This window comes from Etheostoma spectabile, unplaced genomic scaffold, assembly GCF_008692095.1.
Source record: "Etheostoma spectabile isolate EspeVRDwgs_2016 unplaced genomic scaffold, UIUC_Espe_1.0 scaffold00001523, whole genome shotgun sequence".
Classification (NCBI taxonomy): domain Eukaryota; kingdom Metazoa; phylum Chordata; class Actinopteri; order Perciformes; family Percidae; genus Etheostoma; species Etheostoma spectabile.
The window spans coordinates 6,548-23,407 of NW_022602770.1; the positions used below are offsets into that span (position 1 = coordinate 6,548).

Genomic DNA, 16,860 nt, shown 5'->3' on the forward strand with positions numbered 1-16,860 from the left:
TAAAGCACAAAAAAAATCCCTAAAGAAAGTTCAATAACCTTGTTGGAAGTTCTTAAAACAGCTTCTGCCTTATTGAACAACTCCCTGTTTATCTGGGTCACAGGCCCAAAACCAGAAAGCTGTAACTGGAAAACTATCTGAGATTAATGGGGATGAGTCCAATAGTTGATGACTGTCCAGGGATTATCCGACAGCAGGGGTGAGTAACACCGAGTGGCAGCACTTGGTCATATACACTTTCTCTGTCCTCTGCGGTCTCCTCTTACTTCACATAACCAGGCTCCTATTTTACTGCTCTTCATTGTTTTCAGCAGCAAGATAGCGACTTCCACAGTTAGAGAAAATGTTGAATAGATACAGTTGGGTTGGCATGACACCGTCTGTGCTTTTATAATAAATTGTTAAAGTTTGACTGACTGACTCAGACACTCTCTCACACAGAGAGAGAGAGAGAGAGAGAGAGAGAGAGAGAGAGAGAGAGAGAGAGAGAGAGAGAGAGAGAGAGAGAGAGAGAGAGAGAGAGAGAGACCTGGAAGCTCTTTATCTCCCTCTGCAGGATAGCAGCCCAGAAATAATCCAGCTTTCCTTTTTCCCCGGCAGCTTTATCTGTCTTCCCCACTCCCTGCCTCTGTTGTACCTGGTGGTGACGATGATGGACAATCATTTAGATTATATTAAATTAAAGAACACACATGCAGCTCTGGTAGTTAAAAAAAAAATGTTCTGTGTATTTCATTTGGCAAACAATTGATGAAAACAGCCATGTTGTTTTATGTTGCATCTGACAGACAGGGGGCGCTGGGTGTAGAGAAGGCACACAAAAAAACTGAGTGGCAAACTGCAGTACGCCCTCACTTAAAAATGAGTACCTATTCATCTGTATATTTAATACCTCAGGATTGCATTGTTGCAGTATACCAGTGGAAAAAGTCTGTGCAGCTCTTCCAGGTGAATGTTTGAAGGGGCAACATTGTCACTTTAAACTGGTTAGTAAGCAATTAATGAAGAATAGACAAGGATTTCAATCAGCCAATAAAAGGAAGTTAAAACCACAATAAACTCAACGGTCAAGAAAATAACAGATGACAACTACACACGCAAAGTTCTTACCAACCTTTCCACCATCTTTTATGTGGGAGAACTGAAAATAACATCTGACATTTTGGAGAAATAGGCATATTCTCTTGCAAAGCGCTGTGGAGATAGGTCTGGCAACGCAAGACTAGATGACCAGAAGCCAAGGTAACCTGCTGCTGGTTGTTGCTTTATATCTAATGGACTGAGAATAGAGTGGCATCGATCTGATTTAACTCTGGGCAAGAAAGCAGAATGAGAGTATTTCCCTAAATGTCTGCATATTCCAGATTAGAATATTAGTGTAGTAAACACCCATGTCTAACTGGGTCTATGATAAAAAAGAAAATGAAAAACAACAAAAATAGACTAAAAGGTTAAATGAAAGAGTTGAAATAAAATGTACAAACCGATAACATGCACATACTGCAACTTTAAAAGGGCGTTAACAGTATAAATGAGTTAGTTTGATAATGTAGAAAATGTGTCTGTGAATGAATCGCACTGAAAAAGTAGTAAATATTTACAGCAGCAGCATCTTCACCTTAGTGTTCTTACACACTTCAGTATTCTCATGTTCAGTGGGGAGAAAAAGCCTCCAGGCAAAGCTGCGTGTTTACATCCAACACATCAAGTACAGTATAAAACATATGCACTTGTCCCAGTAAGCAGTCCATGGTCACAGGATTTTTATTTTGTAAAAACCTCAAAAGTTCTCATTCAAGTCCCATAATACAGCACAGTAGTCAGTTTCTTACACTTAAAATATCCTTAAGTTAGTAGTAGTGGTGAGGCATGGGCATGTCGTGTCACCATGAAAAATGTCACTGTCTTTACATACAAAAGACAACCATAGTAAAGAGTTAAAATACAACCAAATACAACTAAACAGCACAGAGCCGATGAAAATGTTTTGTCTGGATCGGAGAACAGTGAAACCTATCAGCGGTGGAGGACCGGTGACCAGTTGCTGGACAAGCTGTCTCAGGACATGTGTTGGCCGAGGCCCTCTGCAGAAGACCTTTGACATGGAAATAAAGGGGAGTCGAGGCCCGGCGTGGGGGGGGGGATGAAACACAAACTCCTTGTCCAGTTGGCAGGCAGGCGTATTAACAGAGCCCTCAGTGGAAGCAGATTTGATCTGCAGCTCTACGTTACGTTCTCAACCACACGTACAAGCAGCCACACAAACACCTGTAGTGTATTAGTCCCCCTCTCCCTCGCTCTTCTTCCTCTCAGACTGCAACATCGAGCCCGTACCAACTGAAGTGTCCTCTCCGACCCTTCTTCTCTGGACATGTTGCCTCTTTAGTTTTTGGGGTAGATTTTTTCGTAAAAGAAGTTTTGTGCCAGCAAGTAGAGCTCCCCGTCCTTTTCTCTGACAGCATGTGCCCGGACGAACTGGAACTGCTCCAGTGCAAATTCGTAGAACTCGTTCTCCATCTTCCAGATGGCCGACTGCTGCAGCTTGGCGATTGACTCCTTTGTGGGCGGCTTCTTCTCGCTGGTCTTCCTCAGGTGGGATTTCTTCCCTGTGATGAAAGGAGAGGAGGATTAAAGGGGTCTGGGTACATCAATATAGGCCTTACGGCGGTTTTAGTTTGTTTTGGTGAAGGAGTTGAAGTAGCTTCTTATTTTTTATTACTGGATTCAATAATTCATTGCCACTATTTACAGGCAACGTAAAACTACTTTCCACATGTCACCCCTCAACCTGGAGCCCTAAACAGTTAAATCGTTCTAATGGTCAGGTGTTCCTAATATGAACTACAGTATCGACATGTGCCTGTCACGCAATGCAAGTATGATCATAACTGACTTATGTATTAAAGGCAGTGTTTCAAGCTTAAAGCCATATAAATGTATAGAATCTGCGAGTGGAAAATGTTTACTAATTAGCTAGCTGTAAATAAGACATCCTTAATCACGATAGTGCCTTTGGAAGGTTGCTTTTTTGCTTTCCTGCAAAGAATTGGAACGATGGACGCTCGGATAGCTCAGTTGATAGAGCGGGCGTCCATATATAAAAAGGTTCACTCCTCGCCGCAGCGGGCCAGGTTCGAATCCGACCTGAATCCCTTTGCTGCATGTCATCCCCCCCCCCCCCCTCCCCTTTCATGTCTTCAAATAGATCGATAACACTCACATATATATATATAAAAATGGTAAATAAAGCTACAGCCGGAGCCGATTATCTTCTTATCATTAAGACTGGAACCATTTGTCTGAACATATTTTTTGATCTGTACAGTAAGTGTAAAACCATCAAGTTGGGGTTTAACATGGGGTTATTTACTAGTGATTATTTTTTGGCTGGGTGCAACAACTTCTCAGAGTCTTGTCGTCACTGGGAGGTTACCAGGCAACCAGCGTAGACACCAGGACGTTACTGCACCTGGTCAAGAAATAGTCCCACAAAAGGCTGTCAAAAAAGCCAATTCATTTGCAGATTTTGTTTTGTTTGGCAAGAGCCAGGCTAGCGGTCCCTAAATGGACATCCCTCCAACCCATCTGGTGTGTGTGTGTGTGTGTGTGTGTGTGTGTGGTGTGTGTGTGTGTGTGTGTGTGTGTGTGTGTGTGTGTGTGTGTGTGTGTGTTTGTAATATATATAAATATACATATATCTTTTCAGGCCTATTTTTAGCCTACATTTGTTATCCTATAGCTAAATAGGCTCTGCCTCAGCTAGGCACGAGTCAGAATACAAAGATCTGGATTTTATACTGTAGTTTTTGTTCGGGGTAAGGAAAGACACCGCATGCCTTTTGACAGAGAGACTCAGACATCATTTAAATTCAAATTCATTAAATTAATACCTGATTAACTTGAGTACTTGGGTGTATCTGCTGCTAAAAATGATGAACATCATATTTGAGTAATGGTACATCTATATCATTGTCAGATTTAATTCTTTTGTGCTCTCCATTGTTCATTCCGGCCGTTCTCCCGTTCACTCGTACACGGCGTGAGGCACGAGTGCATATTGATCACAGTTCAATTCTCAGAGGAGCAATTCAGACTGCTAATATGCGACCACAGCACACAGACACTTAACCACGGCAATGTGGCTGAGCCATTAAGTGGCTTTTCGGTATATTATAATATTGGTGAGGGCAACAAAAATATGCAAGCGAGCAGCAAATGGTTTCTAACAACTGAGCAGACACGGCACCTGTTTTGTACAGCTCAGTGGCTCCTTTGAAGAAGCGTGGCAGCGCCGCCTCCAGCATCATTACAAAGTCCTCCAGCTCTTCTGTGACTCCCACCAGCATGTATTCATTCACCAGGTTGTATTTCGCCTGCTCCAGAGCCCACTGGCTGCCCACGTTCCTGCACAGAGACATCATGTTCATGTTTTCTTTGCCGAAAAAGTGACCGCTTTCACCTTTAGTGCACCCGACTCGTGGGACAATTACAGCGCTGTCTTAAAATCCACTCCCTTGTGCCTTTTGGACAATTTAGAAATGTGGTTTAAACCTCCAAACCTTTTCTTGTAATTGTTCTACATAATTGTTTTTTTTTTTCTTTGCATCCTAATTATCCTAATTTATCTATCAATAATTTTGCTTTGTTTTTGTCTCTGTAGTTTGACTCAATGTCACTGTTAATGAGGGCTGCCTCTCAATGTTGTCTTGAGTATAAATAAAGGTTGAATGAATGAATGGGTCTGCCGGATGTAAAATAGTCACAAGTGCAAAGAACAAAACTGGGGGGGGGGGGAGGAGGAGTATGAGCTGAAAGGTACTAAGACAGTGACAGGGAAAATGATGAAGTGAGATGTGAACAAAGTCCAGAAAGGGTTGAGACAACTGGAGGACTAGAGGACAAAGACAGGAAGAAATGGAAAGGCAGTGGCAGGTGTTGTCATAGTCAGGAAATGAAATAATAAGGGAGGAAGTAGACTGTTTAAACCAATAAAGTAACTTTTTGGCAAAGCCTCGTTAAACAAAGCTTAAAAGGACCGGCAGCAACTTGTCCTAAGCTTGTCTTCAGTTTATGTATTCAATGTTTCCAAGGTAAGTTCCACTACTTTAACATGAGGCTGGTGAACAGTGCACCGCAGTGAACTCAATCTTCAGACAGGGAAACAGCGATCAGGCAATTTTCCGCAGGGTAGTCCGGCGGTGTGGGAGTGTCACAAATGGCCCATTTGTGTGACATCAGTTCTTCAACACCCCCCCCCCCCCCCCCCCAATGTAGCACAAATAGACTTTATATTTCCCAATTACCGTTTTCCATCAGATCGCCAATAGATCTCGATGTTTCTGACTGCACTTGAAGGCATTTACATTTTACAGGAGAGAAAAGACGAATGAGACCTAGTGAGTGCTTTGTGTAACAGCTGACTGTTTAACTGCAACAACAACTCCAGGGCAATTAAGTGCTTTTTTGTTTTTTTACCCTCATAGTGCTTACGTACGTTCACACCGCCACGACTTGAGCGTCTAAAGTTACCGGAAGTCATTCATTTCAATGGAAGCCGGCTTCTCTCAGCTGCAAGGAGCGGCAAATCTGTCGGCGTCGCGTTTTGGGCGTTTTGAGCGTGTTGGCGTCAATCAAAAGTTGAAATTTTTCAACTTTATGTAATGAGCTATGACGCGGTTCAGCGCAGCAGCGGCTAACGCCAGCCGCCAATCGGAATATAGACGTCCTTCACGCTGGCTGATCCTGAGAAACATACGATGTAATCTTTCGTTCCTACCAAAACATTAATTCTGAGGACAGATCATAATCGCCGTTGCTGGGTACCTTCGTTTATAATATAAGTTGTTTGTACATAGGAACAAGTTAACGCTACCTGCCGGTCATATCCGCTCACAGTGAAGTCCGGCACGGGTCACTAGATAGTCCGGCGGCTGCTCGCTCTGCCTGCATGCCGCTATGGCTCAGCGGCTACGAGCGGCTAACTGCTACAGACCCCGTTGCGACCATTAATACAACTTCTGTCATTATATATGTAATTTATAAAGGTTTCTGTGTCAGTGTATTGGCCGTGGCTGCGTGCGCTTTCTCGGTCGAACAGAAACGCCGCCACGTCAGAGCGGCCAAAGCGTCACAAAGCTTCCCCGTACTTTTTGACAAGCGTCCTGGCGGGCGGCCAGAGCTTTTTTGCAGCTCAGTCGGTGGCGGTGTGTACGTACGGTTAAAACTTAGCATGGCTCCGCCCTGTACGTAATTCCGCTCATTTCGTTTCCTTCTACTCGGTTCCACTCTCCGATGCAGGTCCGTGCAGATTTGAGTCGCGCATGCTCAAATTTCAACGATTTGCACAATGGCATACTGAAATTGTGAAATAATAAACTTCTCATTCAAACAATAACAGAAGATCATTTCATTTCAAACATTGTAGCTATCTATGATTGTTGGATGCTAACGTTAGCTCTAACGCATTCAAGTGACAACCTTGTTGTTTGATTGCTAGCTTGTTCTAAGTTAGCGGTCCTTCAAAAACATAACTATCTATGGCTGTTTGATGCTAACGTTAGCTCAAAAGTCATTCGTGACAGCCTGCTGTGTTTTTAAAATTTTTTGTATTCTGTATGGACATTACAGAAGTCTCTCGTTAGTCTTGTAGGCCAATTGTCGCAAAGTGAGCATGTGACCCAAATCTGCACTTCTTCCATCAGGGAGTGACACTCCGTCGGGTGCGGTATTTTGCGGGTTTTCTCAGGCCAGAAGTTAAATCCTGAGCAACAATCAATCTTTGTTGAGTTGTGTTGGGGGCCATGCTGTTGTGGCCCTCCTTCCCACGGGGTTTGGGAAAAGCAATGGAGTCAGTGAGGTTTCCCGTTTACTGGACGGGATTCTCACACCACCTCAAACCATAGCTCAAAACACACTGACAAGTCTGATCTCCAGTTACATGACTGGCCACCACAGCGTGATGTGGGGTTGTGTTTCCCCAAAAGTTGAGTCGTTGCCCCTGTGGCAACCCCTGCCACAGCCGAAGCGCCCTACCCCCATTCGCCCTACCCCCCAAAGCGCCCTACAAATAATTGGAAAGACCTGTGTGTTTGCAGGATCGTCGACGGTCGACGAAGGCAGTGTGAATGCGGCTTTAGACCTTCAGTCAGTAACCTGTTTCAGGAGGGTAGACATTTAGCTGACACTTTTATCCAAAGCAACTTACACTTAAATGTATCAATTATATCAGAGGTTTGCACGCCTCTGGAGCAACTATGGGTTAAGTGTCTTGTTCAGGGACACACTGCTTGATGTATCGCAGTGGAAATTGATTCAAGATCTCCCACACCAAAGCATGTGTCACATCCACTGCGCCATCACCACCACATATACAGTTGATGGTGGATGGTAGATGGTTCAAAGATGGAGGGCAGAGTCAAGGAGAGATTAAAAGAGGGTAAAAGGGATAAGTGAGGCAGCAAGAGAGATTGATACAGATCATCATGTAGAGAGAATGGATCAAGGCTGAGAGAGCTATCAGAGACCTTGAGAAGATTAGTGGAGCAGAAGTGATAGAGAAAGACCAGGAGGGTCATGTGGTGCATTGTGAAACAAAACTAATACATCCCTCCTGAACTCAACCTGAACTGAATCTAAACTGCCTCAGGTGAGGGAAGGATAAATTGGCGTTATTCTTTTGTTTTTGTTTTTTTGTCATTTCCACAAATCCCACAGATAAATTAGAGAAGCCATCTGTGGTTAGAAACCCCAGAGCCCAATCGTCAATTCTCAAGATCTAAAACTTACAAAAACGGCACAGAAATAAAGTTTCACTTTGAACAACAGCTAAATAAATTCCTGAAAGAGGTGGGCACTGTAGTTTTTAGCAAACCTTACTAAATCTGAAACAAGTAGTGCATTTGTTGGGGACTATTTTCAGCCGTGGATTTATACCATTCGGTGTGCTACTGAGTGATTAATGTATCACTATGGTGTATGCAGGATTCAAACTACAGCGTAGGGCTGGAAAATGTATCAGTATTATATCAACATCAATATAGGAGGCAAGATATTGTCTTAGATTTTGGATATCATGGAAAAGACACAATGGGGTCATATATATATATGACACCATTGTTGTCTTTTCCTGGTTTTAAAGGCTGCATTACAGCTGTTTTATTTTTTGACTTAACCCACTTAGTCATTATATCCACATTACTGATGATTATTATCTAAAATCTCACTGTGTAAATATTTTGAGAAAGCACAAATAGTCAACCCTACACTATTGTTGCAATATTGATATTGTATATCAATATAAAATATTGTGGTATTTGATTTTCTCCATATGGCCCAGCTCTACTACAGCGTCCATGTTGCAAAGATGTGGCTCACTGATGTGTTTTAGTTTAAGTGGAGTTCTCTAGTATAGAGGAATAATGCTATATCAGATTTACAATACTTGTTAGTAGGATAAGTTCATTGTTGATTTTGATCTTTTATGGGATTTGTTGACAAAAAAATATAGATTATCACCAGCCTTATGAACAGTAAGAAGTGAAAACACGACTAAAGACGAGCTGAATCAAGCTTTCTTTCGTTGTTTCAACATTCAATACAAGAACACAAGAGAACCTTAAGACTATAATTCAGACTCGGTGTTGGCTGAACAGAGTACAGCGTCAGCTGTTTGAACACTCACCAGCATTCAGAGTAGTGACCACAGAAAAAGGGAATCTGGAGCCAGAGCTTCTCGGGGCACAGTCTGAGCCGCCGGCTGATACACATTCATCAAATGTCTGAAACACAAACACAATGCATGAGCAAGTTCTGAAGAAAACACTCACTTATATCAACTTCAGATAAACTTTCAATACATTTGTTGCACAGAATGAGAGCTGCAGATCTAGTCCCCGATCACATACATTTTAAGTGCGAAGGGATGGTTCGGACATTTTGAAGTGCGTTGTTTGAGGTACTAATCCATAGTCAGAGTATTGCTATGGTAACGGGGGCAGCAGCTAAATGGCATTTTAGCTATATAAAAATAAGACCACCTACAAATAGCAATATCCGTTTAAAGGTATAATGTGTAGTTTTCTATCGCCTCCATGAGAAATTCTAATTAATGACAACAACACTGTCGGCGCATCCACTTGATACAAGCCTTCCGTGACCACTCCCCCCTTTACGCATTGGCTAGTACCGAAGGAGGACACGGAGGATTGAAAAAACATGATGGACTCTTCAGAAGAAGTCATTATCATCACTCGAGTTTCACTCGACAGTCACAACGACAACAGTCTTCTGAACACGGCCATACTGAGAAATCCAGAGAGAGTTGTGTGGAGCTGATAGTCTTAATCAGCTTTGTAGCAATTCATTTGGCAACGGCTTGAATGTAACGGACAGTCATTTAATATTAAAAAGTTACGCACTAGGGGTCCTATCTTGAACCTGGCGCGGTACAAAACCCGAAGACATAGTCAATGTCCCGTCCCGCGCCCAGGTCTTTTAAATAGCAAATGCACACACACGCAAAAGATTACATCTAAACATATTACGGTGCAAACCCGCCATCTTAATAGCAATGAAGGTACAAAACGCGCTTGGCTTTTAAAGGGAATGGGAGATGACATTCTGATTGGTTTATTATCTATGAATTAACTAAGACACTAAGTACAACCCTTTTGAAACATGCGCCAGGACCCTTTTATCCGCCATCAAACTAGCAAAAGTGGATTTGGGCACAATCTAAACGCACCTGCGCCAGGCGCTTCACACCGTGTGTTTAGATCATTAAAATAGGGCCCTGGGGCTTTAAGTGTATGCTATATTTAGAATATTTTTTACAGCTTTACGATGCCATCAAACAGAAGTTTACGCAGGGGGAACCAAAGTCGTTCTATGCTCTCGTCAAAGCCACCAGACTCCATTGACAAAAATAGTAATTTTACCTTGCAGAACACGGAGTTTCCAGTCTACCGCTGCCTCAGCCGGTTTGTTTGTTTGTCAGCAACAATGGATAAGCACCTCATACAACCCTGCATCAAGTAATCTGAACTATCCCTTTACGATCTTTTAACAGCCACTATTAACAGTAGCAATGATATACAACAACTAAACCCTGTTTCATTGTTCATATGGGCACCTAACTATTGTTTGAAGACAGATTAGAAAAATAGTAAACCTATCCTTTAACCAAAAGAATGAGAGGATCGGTGGATTTTTAACCTTCTTGTCTCCTTGTTTCCTGCGTCTTAAGCCGGGCCGGTAGTCATCCCCGAAACGCAGAAAGTAATAATAGGACACCAGCCTTTCAATGGGGTCTCGGATCACGTTTATGTAGATGGGCTTCCTCTTCACCCCAAACCTGACAGAAATGACAGGGATTGGTTGAGGCACTCAACTGGACTTGAATCCAACTATGAAAATGAATTCTGAAGACAGACACAGTTAGCAGATTTAAGAGCTCAGTAATGTGCTTCTTTTGAGGTCAAATTTGCTACATTCAGATCATTACATTACACTGAGTAGGGGAAAAGCTGTGAATGGCCACAAGGTGGAGTCACCTGCACAAAGCCACAGCAGGGGGATCAAACTGTTTTTTACAGTGTAGCAAGTACAGTATATTGCAAGACAATTGATTTACTTGGTGAAGTCGAGGAAGGAGACGTGTCCGTGGTAGAAAGCCGGCTTCATTTCCCTCCACTCAGTCACATTCTTTACAAACCGCACCTGAACCAAATCATGATTGTTATTACAATGAATGGAATGCTTTTTTTTGTACATACAGGTTACCAAGTATAGACTATAATGTGGGGATATCAAAAAAAGAAGCCTCTACATCAGTAGTTCCCAACCTTTTGTAGTCTGAGGCCACAGTCCATTTACCAATCCCCAACGTACGTTCTAAATGTATAACACTATTGATTATTTAAAAGCGGATATTGTTAAGTATCTCATACAACTGAACTCTCAATCTAACAGTTGGTTGGTCAGCAACCCTACTAATACTAGCCTATTGGGCTACTACTAGAGCTGGGCAATATTTCAATATTATATCAATATTGTGATACGAGTCTAGATATAGTCAAAGATCTTGGATATTGTGATACTGTAATATTGTAATATGACATAAGTGTTGTCTTTTCCTGGTTTTAAAGGCTGGATTACAGTAAAGTGATGTCATTTTCTGAACCAGACTGTTGTAACTGTTCTATTATTTGCCTTTACTCACTTAGTCATTATATCCACGTAACTGATTTTATTGGGTTAATATTAAGTGAAAGCACCACTAGTCAACACTATAGTATTGTTGCGGTATCGCTATCAAGGTTTTTGGTCAAAAATATTGTGATATTAGATTTTTTGTATATCGCCCAGCCCTAGCTACTACTAATGAGAATGAAGCTGAAGGACCATTTAGCCATTAACGTTACTTTTAGCTAACTATTTCAACCAATCCCCCAGTACTTATAACGTATCATTTGAGCTGTTTAGCCATTACTTGGAGCTATTTACAGTGTTTCTACCGTTTATTCATTACTTTTAGCTCCCTGTCTAAACTTCTGTGCTCGCCTGCTAACTAGTATTTTCTAATATTTTTTACATATCTGCAGCATGTATTGCTCAGGTGTAACAGTTGAAATGTGGATATATATCCTTTTTTATCAAATCCTCATTTCACAATGTTCAAATTACAATAGTTGGATACAATCTTTCTATGTATCCCCTGGCAACTGCAGAAGTACCCCCTGGGGTAAAAGTACCCTGGTTGGAATAATTCATCTACATTACAAACTAGGGCTGACAGATTAATTGTTTTCAAATTAAAAATTTTTGAAGGCGCGTTTTAAGTTGAATATTTGGGGTAACATTTACTTTAACATTATTTTTTCCTCTTTTATTATTAATATTTTTTCTAAGAGGTTACATAAACTTATTATTGGAAAATTCGTGTGTATGTTCCTCGCAGTTTTGATGGTGTCTAATGTCAAAATGTTCCTCGACAGGTTTTATCGGTTCCTTAGGTCGTTCAGCTCTATTGCAAATGAAAGGGGGAAATGTATGTTTTGGAAGCCCGCGAGGTGTCAGCCATGGTTCTGACCTGGTCCTGTATGGACATGACCGGGTGTTCTTGGTGGTGTGATGTGCAGGACGTGGTAGTGGTTCTTCCCGCACAGTCGTAGGCGATGTGGGTGAAGGAAGTGCTGGCCGTCTTGGGCACGCGGTTGTAGATGATGACGATGTCGTCTTGGCCCTCGGACAGCGACGAGGCCGACGAGTCCCGTTCCCGCAGGCCGTCCTGCGTGTGCCGCTGCTCGATCTCTCGCACCTCGTGTCTGGCGATGGCTCGTTCTGGAGGGACGACAGGAAGTGGGATACAGGCGAGTGGTGAGCAAAAATGTCCTTCAGCGACTTCCTCATTATAGACTATTCACACTTGTAAACATTAACATTCTAAAATGTCCCCGAGTGTATATGTGAACGACATAATCTGACCCCTTTATAAAAACAGCCAGGAAGAATTACATACTGTAAATACTGCATAGTATAGACAGGCAGCAAGAAAGAAAAATATGAGGCTTAAACAAGCATCTCCAACCCCCCAGATCTTTGTTTATGTATGGGTCAATGCTTGACATGTCTCATAACTCATGCTCAAATAGCACTCAGCTGATAGCATGTTTGACATCTCTGCTATAAATCTAGAATTAATTATAACCTGATCCACTTAACATGAGCTAACCTTTAAAGATATTACTCCATCCTTGTCAGAAGTATCACCGCTGTACAAGAGACTAAACTGTAAACTTCATTAAAATGGATTTCCATTTCATTCAAGCGTTCATTAAAGTCTCTTTTAAGAGCACATAGCTATAAAAAAAAGGAAGAAAACAAAATACCTTTCCTGCTTCACACCAAGGATCAAGAATAATGTCAAACAGGAATATTAGTTAATCATTTTGTGAGCAGCCTATTTCACGCTGTGGTACCACCTCTCTTGTTCGCTAATCAGATTCCACTTTAATATCAGTCCCCTGCTTTTAATTTCACTCTCCTTATTTAAATGCAGAGTGAAGTGTCTTGTTGCTCCCATTTTGGATCAAATAAATGTACCAGTCATATGGCCAAGTACAACTTGTGTGGTTCTGCCAGACTCTAGATAGATGGTGTGAATAGATTTCTTCAACCTAGTTTCCTTTTCTTGTAAGCATCATGTAACGAGGGCGAAAGGGTGAAGGGTGAGAGGTGACGGGCTGAGGGTTAGGGGTTGCTAGTTAGACGGTAAGGCCAGTTATTTGATAGCTGACTGGACTTTAACAGGACATCAATACGCTATAAATGAGGAGGGCGGAGGTATCTCTATGCAAACACTGCACTAAACGGCAGAAAAGCCAGACCTCGGCGGCTCAACGTGAATAGATTCAACACAAAGAAGCCCGGGCCTTTGTTACCCTCTGGCTTTTCTGTGTCTGAATTTGCCTCAGACTGACTGGCGTTGACAATGCCTCAGGGTGCTCCGTAGGAAGTATGGAGCGAGAAGAAGAAGAAGGGTGCTTCTGTGTGTGTGTGTGTGTGTGTGTGTGTGTGTGTGTGTGTGTGTGTGTGTACGTGTGGAGGGGAGGAAGCACAACACTAGAGCAGCACCTAATACCCGTGGGAGCACTCAGTGGAGCCAGCGGGTTCCTAAAGCCCTGCCTGGCTGGTAACACTGTTACAGCCTGGACTGAACGGCTTTAGAGCCTGGTATCTGGCACCGGTGGCCAATTAAGATGTCAAATGGATTCTGCCGCCCTCTCCGTCATTTGTGCAAACACACACGTGGGCATGCACACAACCCACCGCACACACACACACACACACACACACACACACACACACACCACACACACACACACACACACACACACACACACACACACACACACCACACACACACACACACACACACACCACACACACACACACACACACACACACACACACACACCACACACACACACCTGCCTCTCTTACACCCTCCTGAGCAGCTGTTATGTTCCACTCATCAAGGCGGATCTGGTTACGGACAGAGGCGTGCCGCTTCCGCACGCTCGCAACTGCTGCTCTGGGCCGATAGCGTGGAGACGTGCCAGGTGGCTGAAATGGCTGAAAGCTGCAGCATGCAGGACAACTGTGATGGAGACATTAATTCACGTGTCCTTCCAAGCCCGTCTTAGCCAACAACAACAGCAATAACAGTTGCTATGCTGGAGCTTTATCGCTTGGGCTCAAATGTCATTTTAGGGATTATTTTTTATGATGGTGTACATTAAAAGGGAGACAAAGAAAGACAGTGGCATTCAAAAAAAAGAGCCGGAGTACAACCCGTGACAACACAAGTCATAACTATAAGGTGCCTTTAGTCTGATGTGTAGTACCAGGTGTCTGCTTCACTTGAAGGGCTGTTTTCTCAAGCAGCTTCCTACTACGAGTGATGGGGTCTTACAGAAACACATTTTCTGCCAAAAGTTAAAATTGCTGTGTTTATTTCACATGCAAGATTCCTCTAATCATGTTTTTATCAGTGCTATTTTCACTGGGTTCAGTTGGAAAAAGGGGATGTCATGTACCTCCGTGCACCAATCAGTATTTAGCAACATTTGAATCTAAACATGTTATGACGTAAGTTCCCCTCAGCTCTTTGGGACATTTTAGTGTCTTTCTGCTCATTGTTGTCATTGTCATCATACCTTCATGTATCTCCGTTTTTCATAATTTACATTTTTTTTTTTTTTTTTTATAAATCAATGCTATTGATCACCCTCTACCTCTGTGTATTTTCTTTTATTCAAACAGTGACGAGGCGATTTTGCCTGACCTCGTCTGAGGTAGATATGTGTTATATATTGTTTTGAGAATTAACGGTTTTGGACATACGTTTGATATTATTGTTCACTCTTATGGCTTTCAACATTGTTGTTTCCAGCAGCAGCAACACATACCTGTTTTTAGTAAAGAGCTGAGATAAACCCACTGTACGCCATCTACTCAGGTCCAAACAGCAGGCACACACAGTTAGCAACTAGCTGGTGAACAGAGCGGAGCATTCAGCAGCTAAAGAGACAGGTATTTCCCTCAGGAGTTGAGGTGGAGACCAAAAACTGAGAATTTAGAGAGTGAAATTTGGACTAACAAAATTTGGCCAAAAAAAAAGAAGAAAAAAAAACTTCAAAATTAATGTTTAAGTGGCCATATTTTGAAACAAAAAATCACTTTTTCTGGAATTTGGGGTGTTACTTTGCATCTCTGGTGCTTCCACAGGCATACAAACTTGAGGGAAAAAACATCCATGCGGTTTTGAGTGAGATAGAGTTTGAGATGCCTCACTCTGTTTTAGCTACAGAGTGAGACATCTCACTTGTGTCCAGAGACACAAACACACAGGGTCAAAAGAGGAGCTGCAGCAATGTGCAGAAACAAAAATGTAGTGTTTTTTGAAAATGAAACCATGTAACCCTATTCTGGTACAACCTCAAAATACAATTATGAACTTGAAAAAAAGCATAATATGGGTGCTTTAATGTTGCTCCGTATCGGCTGGATGTGTAAACACGCAGCTGCTTACTATCACCTTGACCATGAAGGGCATGGCTGAGATGTTGGAGCATAGAGAGTTGCAGTGCCCTAAAAAAAATCTGTTATTACTGCAGGTTTAACTTTTACTTATCGTTTTACTCTTAGCAGGGTTCCCCCCAGTGTATATTGCAATTTGTACTGATACTGTACTGCATTTTTAAGAATTTTAATAAACTACAGTTATAGTGGGGCAACTTGGTTGGAAACTTAAGATGTCATATTTGTAAATCTCCAGTTAGATTTAACTCAGACTTAATGAAGGGCCTATTAAGTCAGTCTTAGAGCTTTTAAATTCTCTATTTTATAGGCAGTTTCCCCAATACTCCACAGATTATTACCGACCTTGTGGTCATCAGTTTTTACTTAACTACTTTCCATTGAAAGAATACTCAACATCTGTGGATTATATACAGAGTAACAGGAACAGAGTCTCTGAAAAAGTCATTACGGTCTTGTTTTTTTTTGTTAATGCTGTGAGCACCACAAAGGAAATCCCATACGCCTCCATTGTGCTGACAGTCCAATCAGAGCAAGTATCTCATCTCAGGAGAACTAAAGCAACAAACAAGACAAAATATAGCTACATGGCTAGATACAATTAGAGATGAATGAGAAAAATATGTTTAATTCAGTGACATGACACTTAAACTCTGTCGCTACAGACCTAAGCTACAATTTGTCCATTATAGAGGTGGCTCTATACCACTTTACATACCCGATACCGATATTCAACTTTGAGTATCTGTCGATATTGATACCAGTCCAATACAATCTTTATCCCGGTCTTAAATAACTAAGCGTTCAATAATAGATTTGTATAGATGCTCAAACTTTGAAACCAATATTTTACTTAGATAGAGTAAAAAATTCTTAGCCTACAACCTGACTCAGTTATGCAATATTGCGGTTTCTTTTTATTTTAACTTTTTCACAACACATTAAGCAGCATTTCTGATTGTTCAGCATCATTCAAACACTGAAATTGACTTAGTGCAAAGGTTTAAATCTGAGTATTTAGAATGACCCAGTGTAGTGTACCTCCATGGCATAGCAAAATGATGCAGACCATCACTTAATAATGTAAAATAATAACATTGCACACAAGTATAAAATGTGCAATGTAACCCACTATGGTAGACATGGCATTTACTTTGTTTAATCTGATATCAAGATATCTGCAAAGAAATAATATAATGAAAATATTATATAAGGTTAGAAACTAGAGGTGTGCTGATCCAATACTCAGCATGGATGGCA

General features: G+C 41.8%; 1 pseudogene; it reads right to left on the bottom strand.

The window, feature by feature from the left end:
• Positions 1–1,743: 1,743 nt before the first annotated feature.
• The window catches only part of LOC116675131 (heparan sulfate 2-O-sulfotransferase 1-like), a 35,099-nt pseudogene continuing 19,982 nt past the window's right edge, over positions 1,744–16,860 (bottom strand).